General features: G+C 38.0%; 1 protein-coding gene and 1 pseudogene across 1 annotated transcript in view; both read left to right on the top strand.

The window, feature by feature from the left end:
- LOC6053197 (DALR anticodon-binding domain-containing protein 3) overlaps positions 1-18,075 on the top strand; it is a 113,691-nt gene that overhangs the window by 27,362 nt on the left and 68,254 nt on the right. The gene's annotated exons all lie outside the window — the stretch shown is intronic.
- On the top strand, positions 3,118-4,117 carry LOC6049777 (annotated as a pseudogene).

Raw genomic sequence — 18,075 nt, 5'->3', positions numbered from 1 at the left:
AGACCGCGAGGAGATTCGGAGAACTGTACTCCGGCGCGAGAAACCACGTGTCCCCGAGGGACACGGACACTGCGCCGGATCGAGGAAACAGCGCCGGCGATCGAGACCGCTGCCAGCAAGCAGGGTGCAGCAGTTCAACCACCGGGCCCGTACACGCCACACACACAAGGTTAGTTGGTTAGGTTGTTAGGAGTAGGGAATTAGGGTCTTGAGGGCTGAATAAAGTGCCGCATTAAGGAGAGCAAACGTGGTCTTTTCCTTCCCCTATTGAGCCGATCTTGGGATATTTCTGGGAGTCCTTGCGACTGAGCGGGCGTAACTGACCGAGAGTTACAATATTTTGGCTGAGTGTAAGAGTTGTAATAACAGAATTGTATAACAGAAATTACTCAAAAACACACCAAATGTAAAAACATATATATTTTTTATTGTACCCCTTTTTCAAAAAATAAAATTTATGTGAGCTTCAAATGTGTGCTAAAATTTCTGTACTTGTGGCAACACTGGTAGTAGTGTAAATTGCGAGTGTTTAATTTGGCCTGACTTACCGGAAAATTTGAATAAATTTATCTGTCTAAAGATGCGCTGATCCTGGGTTTTCTCCGTCCTTTTTCCTCACTCAGATTAATTTGGATTTTTTCCAACTTGGGCTGCTCTGTTTGTTATTGTTGGTGTTAGTTGAATCTCTACCTAAAATGTAGAAAATTATCACAAAGTGTCTAATTCTTTATAGGAAAAATCAAACACTTATCTGAAAGTGATTTTGGCTGGTGATATTCATCACCCAAGACATAATTTCTGGCAATATACAACACGTAGTGTGAGAATCCTCTTGAATATGCTGCTGCTGGTGTCCATGCTCTCGACTTGGTCGATCCAGAAATCTGGATAAACATTTGAAAAGGGCGGTACGACATTGCTCTTACGGCCTTTCATTACACGCGTTTAATGGTACGAAAGGCCGTAAGAGCAATGTCGTACCGCCCCTTTCAAATGTTGCTCCAGAAATCTTGAGGGCTGTGATTAAAGGTTAAATTAAGTTTTTTTTTTAATTTTATCTTCAAGCAAAAATCAACATACCTCCACAGACTGCCGTCGCCATGTTTTGTTCAACTGTCATCTCCGTGTCCACCGAAACGGATTCACAAATCCTCTCGCCCTCGCAATCTCCGCCGCCTTTCTTCCAGCTCACGTTCCGGCTTCGGCGATCCATCTTTCTCGTCCTCCTGAGCAGGTTAAATCTCACTCGATAATGCCTTCTTGACACGATCCCAGCCCGCCTGTCATGAGTCTGACCGTGAGTTCCACTCCGGCAACCGCATCCCCGGCCACGGCCATTCAATTTAGTGCTAGCTCCGTCTGAAGCCAGTGCCGTTTCACGGACGAGTTGGGTTTGTTTACATTGTTTAAGTCAATGTTTTGCTGAGTAAACAAACCCCCGGCAAGAAGTCTGTGACACCAAGAGAAGGCAGAAAGTTAAACACACATTTGAAAACAAATCTGCCGGAACTTACCTCGAACAATTGACGCTCTTTTCGGGGGAGATGATCATCTCAAAGCTGATCCTCGCAAGTCTTCGGAAGGTTCAACTCGACGAACCCTTTCGTGGTCCAGCGTTGGACTGCCGGATGACGAAATCCATCTTGCGCTTCCAGCTTCCATCTTCCAGCAGTACAGGAAGATGATGAAAACTGCTGCTGAGGAAATGGCCAAGAATCCTTCGCTTCTGTTTGTGGCAATTTTGCTGCCAGTCACTCCACAAGCAAACACACACGCGACGAACGAAAATCACTTCTTTCACTTGAGCGTCGCTTCACGGACTGAATCAAAACAAATGCTACTGCGATCGTAGGGAGCGTTCACAAACAATGTTTTTAAAAAAGTTTCTCACAGTTTAACTTTATGTTGTTATTTGACTTTTATCATAGAATAAAAAATACTCCCGTAAAAACCGTCTTTCGTATTTGGGCGTTGTACCACAGAAAAAAAAAACTTTGCTGGTGCTGGAGGAGGAGCTCAGACAAATGCACAGAGGGCAAGTTTTTATTCCAACTTCTTTGATGGGCAATTTTGACATTCCTCCCATTAATCGAATGAACATAAACAAACCCCCATTCACAAAACATGACAACAAAACGTTGATTTTCACTCGCGAGAAGCAGCTGGTCGCGTTGACGGAAAGAAGCAAATGCCTGCTGCGATTGCACTGTTGACGTTTCGTGACGAGGGTGCGTTCATAAATAACGTTTGTGTGCATTTGATTAAAAAATAAATAAATAAAACAAAATAAAACAAACACAAATAACATAATTTTTGAAAACAATAAAAAATCAAAACATAAAAATTATGGCTTTTCAAATAACCCTGCATACAATTTAAGATTATTTCCAGGGTTTTTTTTTGAAAAGGACCAATAAACTATTGTCTTTCATATGTTTATAGGACCTAATAAAAACAACTCTAGATTTTGTTTTCCAATTTTCAAACTGTTCAAAACTTCGGCAGTGAAGCGTCATTTGGAGATGACCTTTTTGTTACATTTCGTTTCCCAACGATCCCTCCCCACCACCCACTAGTCAGAGGTTCGATGAAAACAAACCCTACACTACTAACTGTAAATCGCACTTTTCTGAGCTTGTTTTCGCACTTTTTCATATGAGTTTTTCAGTTCAACTGCGATTACCAAAAAAGTTTATTTTCAGTTACAGTGTAGATTGTATTTAAACAGTCCTGTCGATAACTTTTGTTTTCTTTGTTTTGAAGCTGATCTCGATCGAGAAAAAAAAGTTGAAAAATCCGGCAATAAAATCTGAATGAACCGAAATAACAGATAATTACAACGCTATCGGTAAGTTCTAAACAACGATTTTAGGGGTTCAACAAATAAAACAAAATCCCTTTCCGATTCAGGGGCAAAACCTAACCCGCGGCCAAGGGCAGTTTTACTTCTTCATGAAGAAGTTCAAGGAGCAGGAAGAAACAGCCGACTGTTGCTGTTGAAAATCTGCGGTCGCGCTAAGCAAACCGGACGAGATGGGGGACTCGAAAACATCGACGCTGATGCTGCAACCGGTTGCTGGCCACGGCAGGGAATGGTGGCCCAAATGAACGCGGTGAACGGTGTCGGGAAATCTAAACATTCTAGCGCTGAAGAATGATGATGTGAACAAGAACCTGGTCGCGACAACCCACGTCGACAGCACTGCCTACAACTTCCAGATGGAGTCGTACGTCATCCTGGGCCGTACCTGGGAAAAGCTGCAGATGGCCGCGCGATGCATCGCCAGCATCGAGTACCCCGGTGAGATGTTCGCCTTCTCGTTGCGGCAGTTTGGCAAGCGTTTCGTGCTAAGGTTCGCGAACTACACCGAGGTCGCCCACATAGCGGGCCGCTTCACGTCCGGTGCCATGAGCCACGTCTGCTGATCTTGACCATCCCGCTGACCGATCACCAGCCCGTGACGGTGGTGTCCTACGTCAACATTACGGTCTTCTCGTTCTGCTATACCGACTCGCAGCTCAAGTTCGTCGACATTGCTATCCCGTGCAACACCAAGTCACCGCACTTTATCAGTCTGATGTGATGGCTGTTGGCCCGTGAACTAAAGCTGCGCGGCCAGATCTCCGTCAAGTGAGAACTGAAGCCAGATCTGTTCTCCTCTGTGATCCGGAGGAGAAGAAGGAGGCGCTGCTGGCGGATGCTTCGGTCGCCAACGAGATGTACACCGACGAGCCGATTCCTGCCGTCGAAGAGGGTGGAAACAGGGTTGAGTAAGCTGCTCTGGCTGCGACTACTGCTGCCGTGGCTGTTCCGGCCGTCGCTGGTTCCAACGTCCCTCAGATGACTCAGGCCAATGACTGGAACAAGGACGAAATCTGGATTGCCGGATCGTGGGGTAGAGCCATCGGTGGATTCTAAGGAGGAGTGACGGTGCTGCTACACCCAAAGGGCCGTTTTACGAGACTGGTCTCTAAATGGGCAGAACGACATTGCTCTTACCGCCTTGTTGTATTGGACAAACTGCTCATTTCAAATGTTCTCCATTTTTTTATTTTTATGTTTAATCATTGTTCGCTTTTAAAACTGACTACATAATGAATTTGCTATGTTTTTTTTGTTGAGTACTCGATTCATCAAATGATATCAATAAAGCTGACCTTGAAACTTGTTATTTACTGATGTAGGGGAGAGTGGGGAGACTTGATCCCCTTTTTTTGTATCGCACATTACTCTGTCAATTTCTCACAATACTATGATCTTTTTGCATGAATTGAAAGCTTAAACATTCAACTATGTTTGGCTGATAAGGGTATTTCATCAGATAAACTCTTCGAATAATGCCAAGCGTTTTAAAAAAATATTTTAAACCGGCATTTTCAAAATGTTGGGGGTAATTTGATCCCCCTTTCAACATTTTGAAGAAATCTTAAGCAAAATGTTTCTTATTCATCCAAACTTTCAATTTTCTATAAGATACAGCAATTTCACATTAAACCTGTACGTTTGTGTTCAAAATATAACAAGTTTAGCATGTAAAATATTCAAAAACTTAAAATTTTCTTTTTTAGACCAAAATTGAGCATGTTTACAAAAGCTGGTAATTTTTGTTTACAAAACTTTTGAAAAATGGTTCAAACTGCAGTTAGTTATGTACAACTATTCTAAAGGAAACTATGTACGAAAACCCAGCCAAATTATTTAATCTTGAGGCTGATTCCAGTGACTGTAAAAATGCTGGGATCAAATCTCCCTAAACGCACTTTTTTAAACAATTGATTGTAAAAATAGTATGACGATAAATTAAACGTCAAATGCGTAAGGGTTTTGGAGTTGATAAGTTTATCAAACAATTCATGTATAAAAAATATTTTTTTGAGTAATTTTTGAGTGTTTTCTATACTTATCAAAACAAAGAAAAAAGATCTCTTGGAAGTTTTTTGCAGCACTTCTTAGAAAAATGTGTGTAACTCAATCTAAACATTTTTTAATTTTTTTCTTTGTTTTCTACAATGAGTTTTAGTCAATTTCGCACAACTTTCTAGAACAAAGCTAATTGTTTTACCCACATGCTGACGAGATACAGGCTTGGGATCAAGTGTCCCCGGGGATCAAGTCTCCCCACTCTCCCCTAGTTGATAAAAAAATAATTCACTCTGATTACACTGACAAACAAAAATGACTGCGCAGGCTAAACTCGAAGGGAAGCATAAAGTTTAGGGTCCCCAGAATCACGTGCACCCAATGTTCATGCTTCCCCTCGAGTTGAGTCTGCGCAGAAATTTTGTTGGTCGGTGTTATCCGAGTGCGACCAATGAATCGCGATAATAATTGAAAAGTTCTGTAATCATAAAAAATCTTCAGTTGTTTTTTTTTTAAGAATTCATCAAACCTTTTCTTTATTTTTTGTTTGTTTTGGCAAACATTGAAAATTGATACATTGAACTTTAAAAAGAAATCAGACATTTAGATTGCACTTTGATCAATAAGTTTTTGGTCGTTCGTCAAATTTAATCGTAGACTATTATTTGTAGAAATTTTAAGATAAGTCAAGGGTCTGTTGCCCTTTTAAAGTTAGTTATTATTTTGTTACGAAAAACAAATGTATTATTTTTTGGTTCCGGTTTTGTTACGACATCCTGCTTGAGATAAAAATACGACCTCATGAAAAACATAACTTAAACTGTTATTATAGTTTTATTCCTCATTTCCAATGGAATATCAAACCAATAACAGTTCTTGTTACTGTACAACAAAATGGAAAAACATAACTTAAACTGTTATTATCATCTTATTTCACATTTCCAATGGAATATCAAACCCGGGCAGACGGTAATAACAAAATTAATAATATTTCAATAACAAATCCTGTTAAAATAACAAAAAGTGTTATTATTTTAACCTGAAGTTCAACTTCAAGAAGAAAAAATAATAACAGTTTCTGATAAAATAACAAAATTTGGTATTGAAGTGATATTATATTGAAAATGTTTAATAACACGCCAATAAGAGGAAATGTTATACATTTCAAAAACTCTCCTAATAACAAAATTTGTTATTCGTTCGGTATACTGACTTAGAAATAAAATTACCACAAATCGCACAAATGGAAAAGTTTCTAAGTGTCCATAACACAATCTGTTATTATTTTTTCTTTTGTTAAATATGTTTAGATCTTTGGGATAATTTTGTCTAATTTCGTCGGGGTCAATATTTTGGCCATGAAATGGGGTCCTTAAGCTAAAATTATTCTAAAAAGTTGAAATTTTGGAAGTTGATTTTTTAAATTATTTGATATACCCCCTAAGGGACTTTGCTAAAATTGGCTAGAACTATGGGATAATTTTGACCAATTTCGTCAGGGTCATTATTTTGGCCATGAAATGGGGTCCTTAAGCTAAAATTATTCTAAAAAGTTGATATTTTGAAAGTTGATTTTTTAATTATTTGATATACCCCCTAAGGGACTTTGTTAAAATTGGCTAGAACTATGGGATAATTTTGACCAATTTCGTCAGGGTAATTATTTTGGCCATGAAATGGGGTCCTTAAGCTAAAATTATTCTAAAAAGTTGAATTTTTAAAAGTTGATTTTTTTAATTATTTGATATACCCCCTAAAGGACTTAGTTTAAAATGGTTAGAACTATGGGATAATTTTGACCAATTTCGTCGGGGTCATTACTTTGGCCATGAAATGGGGTCCTTAAGCTAAAATTATTCTAAAAGGTTGAAATTTTGAAAGTTGATTTTTAAATTATTTGATATACCTCCTAAAGGACTTAGTTTAAAATAGTTAGAACTATGGGATAATTTTGACCAATTTCGTCAGGGTCATTATTTTGGTCATGAAATGGGGTCCTAAAGCTAAAATTATTCTAAAAAGTTGAAATTTTGAAAGTTGATTTTTTAATTATTTGGTATACCCCTAAAGGACTTAGTTTAAAATGGTTAGAACTACGGGATAATTTTGACCAATTTCGTCGGGGTCAATATTTTGGCCATGAAATGGGGTCCTTAAGCTAAAATTATTCTTAAAAGTTGAAATTTTGAAAGTTGATTTTTTAATTATTTGATATACCCCTAAGGGACTTAGTTTAAAATGGTTAGAACTATGGGATAATTTTGACCAATTTCGTCAGGGTCATTATTTTGGTCATGAAATGGGGTCCTTAAGCTAAAATTATTCTAAAAGCTGAAATTTTGAAATTTGATTTTTTAATTATTTGATATACCCCCTAAGGATTTTACTAAAATTGGCTAGAACTATGAAATAATTTTGACCAATTTCATCAGGGTCATTATTTCACCATGAAATAGGGTTTCAAGCTAAAATTAATCCGATAAATTAACTTTTGAGAGTTCTTTTTTTTTATTTTGTTATATTCCCTAACGGAATTGATTTATTTATTGAGAATTTTTGAAGTGTGAATAACAAAAACTGTTATTATTTTCACAGAGCCAGGAAGTCGGAGCTGACGTTGAAGTTCGAGCTGGAGTGTGACCTCGGAGACTGCATCGGATTCATCTAATTTTCAGCAACTTTTACTTGGAGTCGGAATCTGTGAAGTCGGGTATTTTGGAGAGCTAAAGTCGTCGTTGACGTCATATCCTGCATCCAGAGTCGGAGTTGTCTTCAAAGTATGGATTCAAAGTCGCTTGGAGGTACCCGACTCTGCAGCCCTGACTAGTACAGAGGAGTTATGGCAACTGCAGGTTTATTTGCAAATTACAAATAAACCAAAACAATAACTTTTTTTGTTATGGAGACATACCAGTTCAATAACATTTTTGTTATTATGCTGCTCCACCTCTCCGCACAAAATAACAAATCTTGTTATTCCTTCATGATTCCTTCTGTGTTATTGGTTTGTTATTGCAATAACAACATAATAACAGTTTAAGTTATTCTTCGAACAAATCTTTGTTATTGATTTTTGTTATTTTAACAACTAATCCGATCATCCCAATAACATATTTCGATCTTCTCACAATATCAAAAACTGACCTTCCCAAGTTATTTCCGTCTGCTCGGGAACCAATAAAAGTTCCTGTTCTTATGGAATTATATGGAAAAACATAACTTAAACTGTTATTATTATCTTATTCCACATTTCCAATTGAATATCATCTCAATAACATTGCACAGTGGTCCAGATCGCAAAATTAAGTGGAAAATGGATTTTTCGAAAAATGGTTAAGTTTTGGAGCTTTGGTGTCTTCAGAAGAGTTGTTGCAAATAGAAAGGGGCAACTTTTGGTTTGGTTGAAAATTAGGGTGGTTCACGATTAGGGTGATTTTGGAAATCTAACTTTACAGGAATATTTTTGGGATTTTTTTGTCTTCTAGAAAGTTGTTGGGCTTACCATTTCAAGCAACTTTGTCGAAGACACCAAAATTTTATCTCGTAATCTACGCCTTCTATGACCAAATTTATAGAAAGCATCTGAGCAAACCTTCAAAATCAGTTTTTGAACGTGGCAATTCAGGGTTAAGTTTTAGAGAAAAGTGATGTTCTGAGCACTTTTAGAGCTCTAAAAAACGAACATTTTTATTTGTTGACATGCCAATTTGGACTTAAGGGTCAAAAGTAACAGCCATTTTAAGGTAAAAAAGATGCAAATTTAAAACTTAAATATCTCGAAATGGTGCAAGCCAAATTTTCAGCACTAGGTTGCATTTGAAAGAGGAGATCTAGCACTACAAACGCTGAAAAAATCTCAGAGGTGTTTTTCTTTAAACTCGAGATATCTTCATTTGAAAAAGTCTAATTTTCTAGGAAAATCATATGGGACCACCCTAACGAAATTCGAAAAATGTCCCAATATATGTTTTCCATGTAATTTTGCCCGCTGAATCCGAATCTGCCCTCAGAGTTGAGCCAAAGTATCGAAAATCGAGTTTTGGTCATTTTTGGGTTTCTATGTAAAATTATCATTTATGACCAAAAATGACCAAAACTCGATTTTTGATACTTTGGCTCAATTCTGAGGGCAGATTCGGATTCAGCGGGCAAAATTACATGGAAAACATATATTTGGACATTTTTCGAATTTCGTTAGGTGGTCCCATATGATTTTCCCTTGAAAATTAGACTTTTTCAAATGAAGATATCTCGAGTTTAAAGAAAACACCTCTGAGATTTTTCAGCGTTTGTAGTGCTAGATCTCCTCTTTCAAATGCAACCTAGTGCTTAAAATTTGGCTTGCGCCATTTCGAGATATTTAAGTTTTAAATTTGCATCTTTTTTACCTTAAAATGGCTGTAACTTTTGACCCTTAAGTCCAAATTGGCATGTCAACAAATAAAAATGTTCGTTTTTTAGAGCTCTAGAAGTGCTCAGAACATCACTTTTCTCTAAAACTTAACCCTGAATTGCCAGTCTGCGATCAGCAGAGAAGCGAGTCAGACGTGCGTCCCTCACAAACCAAAAAAGTGCTTAAAAAGTGCAAAAATGCCTCACGGCAAGAAAAAGAGGCGGTCCTCACCAGCAGGATCGGCAGATTTGAAGAAGCTAAAGAATGCCGAAGCGCTACCTGCAAAGCCAGGCAGTTTGAGCAAGGACGCTCAAAAATTGTCTGGAAACCAGTTCGCTACCCTCCCTGTGGACGTGAGCGAGAAGGAAGAATTTGAACGACGGGAAAAGTTGCCACCCATTTTTGTGAAAACATCATCATCGGATTCGGTGCGAAAGTGGCTGACCGGATTTATCAAATCTGGTGCTTTACGAGCTTCCATTCGCTTGTGTGCTGATGGACTCAAAATTCTGCTACCTACCAGAAAGGATTACAACTACGTTCGGGATTTCCTGAACAACACCAAGATTGAATACTACAGCCATGACGATCCAGGTAAACGGCCCATGAATCAGGTCCTCCGAGGCCTGTACGACATGGATGTGAGTGTGCTGAAAGAAGAGCTCAAAACTCTTAAGTTGAACGTGATCGAAGTCTTCAAGATGACGAGACACAACAAGGATATCAAGTATCGTGATCAACTGTACCTGGTTCATCTCGAGAAAGGATCGACAACGCCGTCTGAGCTGAAAGCAGTTCGGGCAATTTTCAACATCATCGTGACTTGGGAACGTTATCGTCCAGTGCACCGTGACGTGACACAGTGTTCGAACTGTTTGCAGTTTGGACATGGTGGAATGAACTGTTTCATCAAGAGTCGTTGTGCAACCTGCGGAGGTGAGCACAAAACTCAAGCTTGCAACACAATCAACGAGAACATCGAAGCTAAATGCTTTAATTGCGGCGGCGACCATTCTACCAAGAATCGAAGCTGCCCAAAACGAGCTGAGTTTGTAAAAATTCGGCAGCAAGCGACGACGAGGCACCAACCAAATCATCGCAAAACACCACCAGCATACACGGACGTGGATTTTCCTGCTTTGGCGTCGCCAGTAACAGGATCTGTTCGAGTGGTTCCAAATCTGCAGCCATTGCCGTTGAATCAGCGGCAAAAAGTTGCAGAGAATACAACACCTCCAGGCTTCAGTCAGCAACCGAGGGAAAACCAACCAGCATCAACGGATGAAGGCAGTAGTAACCTGTTTTCACCACAAGAACTTTTGAACATTTTCATCGAGATGACAACAACACTGCGTGGTTGCAAAACTCGTGCGGAACAAGTAAGAACGCTTGGAGGATTTATCTTAAAATACAGTTCGTAGTTTACTCGTTCTAATGATTTTGAATATTTCAATGAATTTACTTTTTTAGTTTTAAGTTAGGATTAGTTGTTAAAGTGATTTTTTTCTTTTTTACCCAAATGTATTCGATTCAATGCAAAAATGTAAAACAATTTGAAGTAAATAAATGAATGTGAACAGTTAATAAGAAAACGAAAAATATAACAAAGATGAAGAGCATATAGCCATACCACTTAGAATGTAAATAAAATGTAATTATTATAAGAAAGTTCAATAAAGACATATTTAATTTCAAAAAAAAACCCTGAATTGCCACGTTCAAAAAACTGATTTTTGAAGGTTTGCTCAGATGCTTTCTATAAATTTGGTCATAGAAGGCGTAGATTACGAGATAAAATTTTGGTGTCTTCGACAAAGTTGCTTGAAATGGTAAGCCCAACAACTTTCTAGAAGACAAAAAAAATCCCAAAAATATTCCTGTAAAGTTAGATTTCCAAAATCACCCTAATCGTGAACCACCCTAATTTTCAACCAAACCAAAAGTTGCCCCTTTCTATTTGCAACAACTCTTCTGAAGACACCAAAGCTCCAAAACTTAACCATTTTTCGAAAAATCCATTTTCCACTTAATTTTGCGATCTGGACCACTGTGCATTGTTTGTTAAAATAACAGAAACCGTTATTATTGTTTCTTCCAAAATTGATTTTCAAGAATATCCAATAACAGTTTCTGTTATTTTAACAAAATCTGTTATTGAAAAGACATGAATTTTGTTATTACCGTCTGCCCGGGTGGGGCCTTCCACTGATACTGCAGAGCGACAACGGCCCTTTCAAAGCGTAGCATTCACTCAGTTCTGGGAGAACAAAGGGGTTAAGGTCAGAAAAGCAATTCCTTTAAGCCCACAATCTAACGGCATGGTCGAGCGAAACAACCAAGGACAAGGACTAATAAAATCGGTCTCGGCCGCCAAAATTGACGGATTAAACTGGAGACGTGAGTTGAACAACTACGTACACAAACATAACACAATAATTCCGCACTCTCGCCTCAACATTACATCCTTCGAACTGATGGTGGGATGGAAGTTTCGTGGATTATTCCCCAGTTTGAACAACCAACAGGAAGACAATCTCGATCGCATCAACGTCCAAGAACTAGATGCAGAAACCAAACTGAAAAGCAAGCAACACGCAGATTCGTCGAGGGGAGCGAAAGAGTCGGATATCGGGTCTAGCTCATTTCCCCGAATGACATTTCCCCGATTGCCATTTCCTCGAAAATCATTTCCCCTAATTGGTCACATCCCCGAATACCACTTCCCCTAATCAGCCACATCCCCGAATGCCATTTCCCCGAATATCATTTCCCCTAATCGGCTATATACCCGAATGCCATTTCCCTAATCGGCCATTTCCCCGAAATGACACTTACGCCAATTGCCGTTTATTTAAATTTAAAATTACTCGAATTTGCATATCCCCTAATCATCATTTTCGCTAAAGCCTTTTTCCATGACTAACAGTTATTTTCTTTCTCAATTTTACCGAACAAACAGCTTTTTCGGGTATGCTGATGATCTCGCTGTTGATTAAATGTTGTAAATTGGGTAGTAAAGCCCTTTGTCAATTTTTATGAACAACGGTAAGAAACACGATTGAAAACCATTTCTGATAACTTTTTTTTATTCATTTATATGCAAAAAAAAGTATTTGACAAGACAACATTTTTTCGATGGATCAACTATGCCCCCCCTGGATCGAGCAGTCAAGTAGGAGCTTTTCTGCCAAGAAGGGCCGTGAAGTGAATTTTTAGAAATTGAATTAAAAATCCCTTTTAAATCCTTTGCGGTCGTTCAAAGGGTCATTGTACTTTGTAAAGCTTATTTTTCTTGTGAACAATAATATCACAAATTTAAGCTTAATTTTAGGACCCAATTACTAGATTTTTTGTTGTTCAATTAACATTTGTATTCAACCGCATGCCCGGGCAGACGGTAATAACAAAATTCATGTCATTTCAATAACAGATTTTGTTAAAATAACGGAAACTGTTATTGAATATTCTTGTAAATAAATTTTTGAAGAGAAAATAATAACAGTTGCTGTTATTTTAACAAACAATGTTATTGGGATGATATTAAATTGCAAATTTTGAATAAGATAATAATAACAGTTTAAGTTATGTTTCCCAAATAATTCCATAATAACAGGAACTGTTATTGGTTTGATATTCCATTGTAAATGCGAAATAAGATGATAATAACAGATTTAGTTATGTGTCTGCATTTTATTATATAATAACAGGAACTGTTATTGGTTTGATATTCTATTGGGAATGGGGAATAAGCCGATAATAACAGTTTAAGGGTGCACAGCAACGAAGGAAGTTGTTGTCTTCTTATTCCAAAATTGCCAAACTTACGAACCCAGTCCTGCAATAACGGGATTGTAAAATTATTCAAACTTTGTTGTAAATTACTTTAGGGGATGAATAAAAAAATATTTCGAAAGTACCCGTAGTTTTGAAGATACTAAAATGTCTGTAACAAAAATCTGGGTGCAAAAGCTCTGGTTGATGTGCACCGTTAAGTTATGTTTTTCATGCCCGCCCGAGCAGAAGGTCGTAACAGAACCTTAACAAAAAGGGTTTTGCAGGAGGCGACATAAACTTAGAAAAATATTTGCAACGGCCTAATTGTTTTGATTTTTACTCTTGGGAACGTTTATTTTTACAATTGCTGTCTCACCACCAGAAATCTTTTCTACTGCACAGTTGTCTGAAAAAGGATCACGACTCTAGTATTTCACTAGAATACGTAAAGTAAATCTTTCCAGTTCCTGAGGGGAACACCCTTGAAGAGTATCGGGGCCGGCATTTACAAAGCGGATTCAGTGGCAATTTCATTCTCAACTTAATGTTAACATGTTAAGGTTAATTTTAACATTCCATAGGTCGCCTCCCTAAGGTGTCGTGATAAAGTCCAGTTTGTGACGATACACTACCTTCCCTTTACTAGGCAATCGAATCCAGAAGGGAAAAGATCACCAGTTGTGTTGGTCTGAGCCGGGAGTTGAACCCCGATCTACCGTTTACGAGGCGGAAGCGTTACCACTAGGCTACGTGGCTCGGTCTGTGCTTTGTAAATGCCGGCGCCGATACTCTTCACGGGTGTTCCCCTCAGGAACAGGGAAATATTTACTTACAAATTAAAAGACCATTTGTTTGATTTTACAATGTGTAATATCAATTCTGTGTGTGTCTTTCAAATGTCTTGCCTAGCATTTTATTTCAAAGGTTGAGTTGAAAACATTTTCTAGAAATCTTGTTCATTTTCTTTACTACTCTATTTTCTTCTTCTTCTTCCTTGTACTTCTTTTGGCTTCGTCGGACTCTTCCACTTCTACATCTCGGTTTCTACTACTGCCACTCTGCCCGCAACGGCGGTTACTTCCTCGTGTGATCCCCTCGCAGCAAGCTACACCGGCAAGCCCACCGGAAAGCACAGCTTTTGATTCGGCCGTTCAGTTGCCCCCACGCCAGATGTTTGCACGCGTCCACGATTTTGATGCCGATCCTACTAGATGGCGTTGACTTCGTTCTAAAATGGTCAAATCAAAAATTAGTTTTGGTTTTGCACTCAGACATGTTCCACTCTTCGCACAAACCGTGTGTCCCTGGAACGACTTGATTGGCTTGTCCACGTGAATGCACTGATCTGTGCTGCAGCTGGTAAACGACCGGATCGGCTGCTAGTCCACGTTCAGCCCCGGCGCCGAGTGGAAGCTGCGTGGCCGGTAACCGCGTTGCAGAGAAGCTCGTTTTGTTCACACCCGCGAACAGAATGTAGTTGCCCCATTTATTGCACTTGGGCGCAAAGATCGGTCCCTTGTGCTGTCCAAAGGTGCTCGCCTCTGTCGTATGATCCGGTGGCAAGTAGTATTCCGTCGCGGTTCCTCCGTCGCACCATTCTGGATAGAATGCAGCAGAACCAGCTGGATCGGTTTAGTCGTATTGTCCGACATGTCCCAGATGCGGGCTGTGCTACCATTTGCCGGAACCATTTGCCAGTAGATCCGTGCTCGGATTCCGCGTATAGATAATTACCTCACTTTTGTGTCCCCGCAGCACGGTGGCCTTCAAAATTTCAATGCTCTGGTCCACATCCACGCTGTCGGTCAGGACCGGTATCGAAGCGAACGTCGTCTGGGCCGTCAAAGTTTCCACCGAACTCACTCCCCAGACATCCGTAGCAGCGTAAAATCGTTTAGCTTGCTCAGTTCGTCGTACTCCGGGTGGAGGATCTTCCCCTACAATGCCACGTCCACCGGTGGACCCTCGCCTCGGGACGCGAAAAAGTTCCGCTACCTCACTACGCGACAACTTATTTACCGTGGTGGTGTCTGCCGTCGAGATTACCAGTGGTGGGTACGCTGACGTAGGTTGGCCAACGTGTCCGGACCGGCGGACGGCCTTGACCACACGAAAGGTTGCCGGCCGGACGTGGCCCGGTGCAGACCGAAAGCGTTTTCCCAGGTCAGCGTCGTCGGCGTAGGTAGCTGTTTTCAAAATTTGACAGATCTTTATTTCCAAAACAGGGTCGGCAAAAGGGATGAGTTAAAACATTCTTAAAGATATTTTAGGATTAGGTATACAGATCAATTACTGCTTGCTAGATTTAGAAAAACAGTTGCTAGTTTACCCACTTTTGCGTAAACATGAGGATAATAATTTATTGAGAAAAGATCATTGAGTTAGATTGTACATTGCATTTTTCTCAAAAACAAACATAATTCTATGCTCAGGGCAGCAAATGTTTGCATTAAATAGCATTAAAAAAATTTAACATGAGGAAGATCAACTGCTTGTTCACAATATTCCACATTATCTCATTAACATTGTTTTTTTTAATGTATTATTCCTAAATTGATCAATAGAGCTTTATGACATTTCGCGTAAGCACACTAGCGCACCATTTGATTCAACTGGCCGGACAAAATGTAACCTCGTTTTTATGATTGCGTACTCCCAATACTTGTACACGTAAATAACTTTATTTTAAAATGTAGCTAAACATTGTCAATACTGATGTGTAAACAAGCTGCTCACTTAAGTTTGTGTTTACATTTGTAACGAGCAGGATAGATTGTTTACACATTGGCATTGGCCCATTTACATTGTTTGGTGCCAAATATTGCACACTGTTTGTAATTATTTTATTTTTTACTGCGCCAAATGTCACGAATCAACAAGTTTATGAGTAATAATAGTGTTATGAAAACAGGTTGACAGGTTGTGCTCGTATTTTGATTTTTGTCTGCCTTCACAATAATTTCGAAAATTCATATTGCCACACTTTTTTTACGAATGACAGCAAATCAAAACAAAACAGATCGAAAATGAGAGCGGTTGTTTTAAAATAGGGTTTGGCGAAAACGCCTTTGTTTATGCAACGATAAACACTCAAATCAAGCCAAACATTGTAATAGGGCCGAAGCCAAAGTGTAAACAAAGAGTCTATCCTGCTCGATCATAATGTAAACATCAGCTGACGTGAGCAGGATAGACTCTTTGTTTACACTTTGGCTTCGGCCCTATTACAATGTTTTGCTTGAAATCTCAACAAATGAGCAGCATCGTGCATCCCCTCGTCGGCGCTTCCAACATCTGTCAATACTGGCCCGTCAAAACAAAGCTAGCTTTAACCCGCAGCAGGCTGGACATTTTCACCGCGTAGCAGACCCTCGGACCAGTTCCGGCTCGATTCCCAGAACTTTCTGCGTGATCTGTACCTGCAGCTGCGGTTGTGGCGAAGGTAAGGTAAGTTGCCGACTGCTATTCCAAATTTTGAAATGCTTTTTCTCAGCACACAGGAGCTGTCAGTGCGACGCAGAACCCCTGTTTGAAAAATGTCGCACGTCGCGAGCTGTCGCGCGGTTTTGATTTTACCGTTTCGATATCGATTGGTCGAAAGGACGACAAACGGACGACAAACACTCGACATGCCCGACATTGTTTTTCCATCGATTTTCCTTCAATTTGACGTCACGATTTTCGTCGACGCAGTTTGACAGTTCTCTTCAGTTGGTCTTGTTTGGACTTGATCAAATCAGAGAAACTTTGAACCGAATCGAACCAGTTTACTTTGTTAAAAAGTTCGTGTGGATTTTTGCCGGTTGATTGGTAAGTTGTGTTGCTTTTTTTGCGAGCAGCTTTATCACAGCAATATTTATATTCCAAATTTTCTGATTTCGGCCTTCGTGGTGGAGGAGGAGGACAACGGGTCACATCGTTGCTCCGGCGGGCCATGCCGAAAGACGGAAAGGGAAGCACCCGGTCTGTGATCGAGGAAGCGGATTGGTGTTTAACTTTCCGGTTTTGGTTTTTATACGGTGAGTTGTGTTTTTGAAACGATAGAGGAGGTGTGCATCGTAGACGATTGCATCGTAGACGATTGGACGACGAAAAATAAATGAGGACGATGAAAGTGTGAGGAGGAAAGGGCTGGGGGTAGGGACTGGACAATTTAAAACCTGAAACCATCACAAATTCTAAACAATAATATTCTATTTTTTCAATTCTGATTCTTTTCAATTCCACAATTCAAATTTTCTAAGATTCAAATAAATATAAAATAATACAATTAAAAGGTATGGTTTCGTTCAAAAATATGATAAAAATTAAAAATATATAAAAATATAAAATTATTTCTATTCAATTCAATTCTGTTTATTTCTTTGGTTATCTTTTAACAATACACTCAAACCCCGATGGTTTGACACCAACTGTTGTCAAACGAACGAGGTCACTTTTAGTTTGACACCCTTTTTATACGGATTATAAAATTATAAAATTATAAAATTATAAAATTATAAAATTATAAAATTATAAAATTATAAAATTATAAAATTATAAAATTATAAAATTATAAAATTATAAAATTATAAAATTATAAAATTATAAAATTATAAAATTATAAAATTATAAAATTATAAAATTATAAAATTATAAAATTATAAAATTATAAAATTATAAAATTATAAAATTATAAAATTATAAAATTATAAAATTATAAAATTATAAAATTATAAAATTATAAAATTATAAAATTATAAAATTATAAAATTATAAAATTATAAAATTATAAAATTATAAAATTATAAAATTATAAAATTATAAAATTATAAAATTATAAAATTATAAAATTATAAAATTATAAAATTATAAAATTATAAAATTATAAAATTATAAAATTATAAAATTATAAAATTATAAAATTATAAAATTATAAAATTATAAAATTATAAAATTATAAAATTATAAAATTATAAAATTATAAAATTATAAAATTATAAAATTATAAAATTATAAAATTATAAAATTATAAAATTATAAAATTATAAAATTATAAAATTATAAA

This window comes from Culex quinquefasciatus, chromosome 3 (genome assembly GCF_015732765.1).
Source record: "Culex quinquefasciatus strain JHB chromosome 3, VPISU_Cqui_1.0_pri_paternal, whole genome shotgun sequence".
In the NCBI taxonomy this organism is placed as follows: Eukaryota; Metazoa; Arthropoda; class Insecta; order Diptera; family Culicidae; genus Culex; species Culex quinquefasciatus.
The sequence above is the reverse complement of the archived record's forward strand: the minus strand, read 5'-3'. Positions and strand labels throughout refer to the sequence as shown.